General features: G+C 42.5%; 1 protein-coding gene across 1 annotated transcript in view; it reads right to left on the bottom strand.

Moving 5' to 3' along the window:
- The window catches only part of LOC135107262 (uncharacterized), a 57,361-nt gene that overhangs the window by 13,665 nt on the left and 38,696 nt on the right, over positions 1-5,000 (bottom strand). The window lies entirely within an intron of this gene.

The following is a 5,000-nucleotide window of genomic DNA, read 5'->3' as shown; positions in this document are numbered from 1 at the left end:
TTGAAACACAGGTGTCTGAGGCAACTGCCACTAGCCCCTTTTCTATTGCTTCCTCTTTCTCTATCCTCATTTTTCAATCTAAAGCTGGATGTTGCATCTATGTGCGCAACAACTTGACCTGCTCTTGTGCCCATGTTCTTGAATCTTCTGAGTTTTCCACCATCTAGCTATGACTACAGAGTCAGAGAAGGAGGCAGTAGACACCTGCTGAAATGATAATTACTCCCAGTGAGGTTTAAAGCACTGTTCAGGGGGGTGCTGTGAACTTATCATTAAACCCAGCTGTGACCTCACTGAACGTTTCCCTTTGTGTCTCACAACACAAGGGGGCAGTCACAGCCTGCCCTCTAAAGATAACTCTCTTTCTCCACACAAAGCTACAAGCACCTAATAACACACACACCCTTCACTCAAAAATTTGAAAATCATCATGGCGACTCCTACACCAACCTCGGAGTCCCCATCTGGGGAGGGGACCATAAATGTCTCCAGGTTGGACTGCCTTTCTGTCGACGACCCTAAGTGTCTTGACACCCCCCTTAACTTTTTCTTCATTAACTTCTGCAACATTCGCGGTCTAAGATCTAATTTTCAATCTGTAGAACACCACCTCTCCTCTTCTGAACCTCATCTTCTATTCCTCACTGAAACTCAGGTGTCTGAGGAAACTGACAGTAGCCCCTTTTCTGTTCCCTCCTACTTTCTCTATCCTCATTTTCGATCCAAAGCTGGATGCTGCATTTATGTGCACAATGACTAAACCTGCTCTCGTGCCCACGCTCTTGAATCTTCCGAGTTTTCCACCATCTGGCTACGACTACAGAGTCACTCTCATACTAAATTTATCTGTGCTGTATACCTCTCACCTAACTCCTCTGACTATAAGAAATTCTTTGACTACTTAACTTCCAAAGTGGAGCACATTCTGACCCTCTTCCCTTTTGCAGAGATCTCCATTCTTGGAGACTTCAATGTTCACCACCAGCTTTGGCTTTCCTCTCCCTTCACTGACCATCCTGGTGAACTAGCCTACAACTTTGCTATCCTCCATGACCTAGAGCAATTGATGCAACACCCTACTTGTATTCCTGAACATCTTGGAGATATGCCCAACATTCTTGACCTTATCCTGACCTCTAATCCTTTTGCTTATGCTGTCACCCTTTCTTCTCTGTTGGGCTCCTCCAATCACAATCTCATATCTTTATCTTGTCCTATTGCTCCAATCCCTCCTCAGGATCCCCCTAAGCGAAGGTGCCTCTGGCGTTTTGCCTCTGCTAGTTGGGGGGACCTGAGGAGGTATTTTGCTGATTTTCCTTGGAATGACTACTGCTTCCGTGTCAGAGACCCGTCTTTGTGTGCTGAGCGCATAACAGAGGTGATAGTGTCTGGCATGGAGGCATACATTCCTCATTCTTTTTCTCGTCCTAAACCTTCTAAACCTTGGTTTAACACAGCTTGTTCTCATGCTATACATGATAGAGAGGTGGCCCACAAAAGGTACTTAAGCCTTCCATCACCAGAATCTCATGCACCTTATATTTCTACCTGGAACCATGCCAAGTTTGTTCTCCAACTAGCCAAAAACTCCTTCATTAACAGAAAATGTCAAAACCTTTCAAGATCTAACTCCCCTTGTGATTTCTGGCATCTAGCCAAAAATATCTCCAATAACTTTGCTTCTTCTTCTTTCCCTCCTCTATTTCAACGAGATGGCACCACTGCTATCACATCTATTTCTAAAGCTGAACTCTTCGCTCAAACCTTTGCTAAAAACTCTACCTTGAACGATTCTGTGCTTGTTCCTCCCTCTCCTCCACCCACTGACTACTTCATGCCACGTATTAAAATTCTTCGCAATGATGTTTTCCATGCCCTTGCTGGCCTTAACCCTTGGAAGGCTTATGGACCTGATGGGGTCCCTCCTATTGTTCTCCGAAAATGTGCCTCCGTGCTTGCACCTTGCCTATTCAAACTCTTTCAGCTCTGTCTGTCAACATCTACCTTTCCTTCTTGCTGGAAGTTTGCCTACATTCAACCTGTTCCTAAAAAGGGTGACTGTTCTAATCCCTCAAACTACTGTCCTATTGCTTTAATTTCCTGCCTATCTAAAGTTTTTGAATCTATCCTCAACAGGAAGATTCTTAAACATCTATCACTTCACAACCTTCTATCTGATCGCCAGTATGGGTTCCGTCAAGGTTGCTCTACTGGTGGTCTTCTGGCTTTCCTTACTGAGTCTTGGTCATCCTCTTTTAGAGATTTTGGTGAAACTTTTGCTGTTGCCTTGGACATATCAAAAGCTTTTGATAGAGTCTGGCACAAAGCTTTGATTTCCAAATTACCCTCCTACGGTTTCTATCCTTCTCTCTGCAACTTCATCTCAAGTTTCCTTTCTGACCGTTCTATTGCTGCTGTGGTAGATAGTCACTGTTCTTCTCTTCTGTCCTGTCACCCACTCTCTTCCTATTATTCATTAATGATCTTCTAAACCAAACTTCTTGTCCTATCCAGTCCTACACTGATGATACCACTCTGCACTTTTCCACGTCTTTTCATAGATATCCAACCCTTCAGGAGGTAAACATATCACGCAGGGAAGCCACAGAACGCTTGACTTCTGATCTTTCTAAAATTTCTGATTGGGGCAGACCAAACTTGGTATTGTTCAATGCCTCAAAAACTCAATTCCTCCATCTATCAACTTGACACAACCTTCCAGACAACTATCCTCTCGTCTTCAATGACACTCAACTGTCCCCCTCTTCTACACTGAACATCCTCGGTTTGTCCTTTACTTATAATCTGAACTGGAAACTTCACATCTCATCTCTAGCTAAAACAGCTTCTATGAAGTTAGGCATTCTGAGACATCTCCGCCAGTTTTTCTCACCCCCCCAGCTGCTAACTCTGTACAAGGGCCTTATCCGTCCATGTATGGAGTATGCTTCACATGTCTGGGGGGGGTTCCACTCATACTGCTCTTCTAGACAGGGTGGAATCAAAAGCTTTTCGTCTCATCAACTCCTCTCCTGTAACTGACTGTCTTCAGCCTCTCTCTCACCGCCACAATGTTGCATATCTAGCTGTCTTCTACCGCTATTTTCATGCTAACTGCTCTTCTGATCTTGCTAACTGCATGCCTCGCCTCCTTCTGTGGCCTCGCTGCACAAAACTTTCTTCTTTCTCTCACCCCTATTCTGTCCACCTCTCTAACGCAAGAGTTAACCAGTATTCTCAATCATTCATCCCTTTCTCTAGTAAACTCTGGAACTCCCTGCCTGCTTCTGTATTTCCACCTTCCTATGACTTGAATTCCTTCAAGAAAGAGGTTTCAAGACACTTATTCATCAATTTTTGACCACTGCTTTAACCCTTTTATGGGACTGGCATTTCAGTGAGCATATTTTTTTTATTGGATTTTTGTTGCCCTTGGCCAGTGTCCTTCCTACATAAAAAAAAAAAAAAAGAAAAAAAAATGAAAAAAAAAAAAATAAATAAATAAAAATATTTATGCTGTATACCTCTCACCTAACTCCTCTGACTGTAAGAAATTCTTTGACTACTTAACTTCCAAAGTGGGGTATGTTCTCTCTTCCCTTTTGCGGAGATCTCCATTCTTAGAGACTTCAATGTTCACCACCAGCTCTGGCTTTCCTCTCCCTTCACTGACCATTGTGGTGAAATAGCCTTTAACTTTGCTATCCTCCACGACCTAGAACAACTGGTTCAACACCCTACTCATATTCCTGACTGTTTTGGAGATATGCCCAACATTCTTGACCTTTTCCTAACCTCTAACCTCCTGCTTGTGTGGTTACACTATCATCTCCATTGGGTTCCTCCAATCACAATCTCATCTTGTCCTATTGCTCCAATCTCTCCTCAGGATTCTCTAAAGTGGAGGTGCCTCTGACATTTTGCCTCTGCTAGTTAGGAGGACCTGAAGAGGTATTATGCTGATTTTCATTAGAATGACTACTGCTTCCATGTCAAAAACCCATCTCTGGGTGCTGAGTGCATAACAGAGGTGATAGTGTCTGACACAGAGCCATACATTTCTCACTCTTTTTCTCAACCAAACCAAACCTTCGTTTAACACAACTTGTTCTCGTGCTATACATAACAAGAGAGGTGGCCCACAAAAGGTACATGAGCCTTCCATCACCTGAATCTCATGGACTTTATATTTCTGTCTGGAATGATGCTAAGTTTGTTCTCCAATTACCCAAAACTCCTTCATTAATAAAATGTGTCAAAACCTTTCAAGATCTAACTCACCTTGTGACTTTTGGCACCTAGCCAAAAATATCTCCAATAACTTTGTTTCTTCATCTTTCCCTCCTTTATTCTAACCTGATGGCACCACTGCCATCTCATCTACTTCTAAAGCTGATCTCTTCTCTCAAACCTTTGCTAAAAACTCTACCATGGATGATTCAGAGCTTATTCCTCCCTCTCCTCCATCCTCTGACTGCTATATATATATATATATATATATATATATATATATATGAGTGAAATCTCAGTTTTCAAACTTAATTTGTTCCTGGATGCTGTTTGAAATCCGAAATGCTAAAAAATTGAAACTATTTTCCCCAAAGGAATCAATGTAAAACAGAATAATCTGTTCTCAGACACCTGTCCACCATGTCTCGACGGGTAATGACCAACTCTCCCATTGCTAAGATGGCCGCTTCACAATATATCCAGCTTAGAAATTTTTTTCTCCAGAAAAGATGTATTGAATGAACTTAGTGACACAAAACTCATCAAAGGATATTCTTCAGACCATGCAGGCATTCTCTTTGTCACCAATCAAGTGAGGAAAGCCTTACAGAGTGACACAGAGAGGAGTAACCCACTCACTACCAAAATAAAGATGATCATAACACTTAGACATCTTGCTGCTGGGAAAACCTACTGGGAAAATGCAGTTGTGCAGTAGTGATGACATTGTGGGTTATAGAGAGAGCTGCAGAAGGCTCAGGATTACTCCC

This window comes from Scylla paramamosain, chromosome 15, assembly GCF_035594125.1.
Source record: "Scylla paramamosain isolate STU-SP2022 chromosome 15, ASM3559412v1, whole genome shotgun sequence".
NCBI classification, from domain to species: domain Eukaryota; kingdom Metazoa; phylum Arthropoda; class Malacostraca; order Decapoda; family Portunidae; genus Scylla; species Scylla paramamosain.
This window is presented reverse-complemented; position numbering and strand designations above follow the sequence as displayed.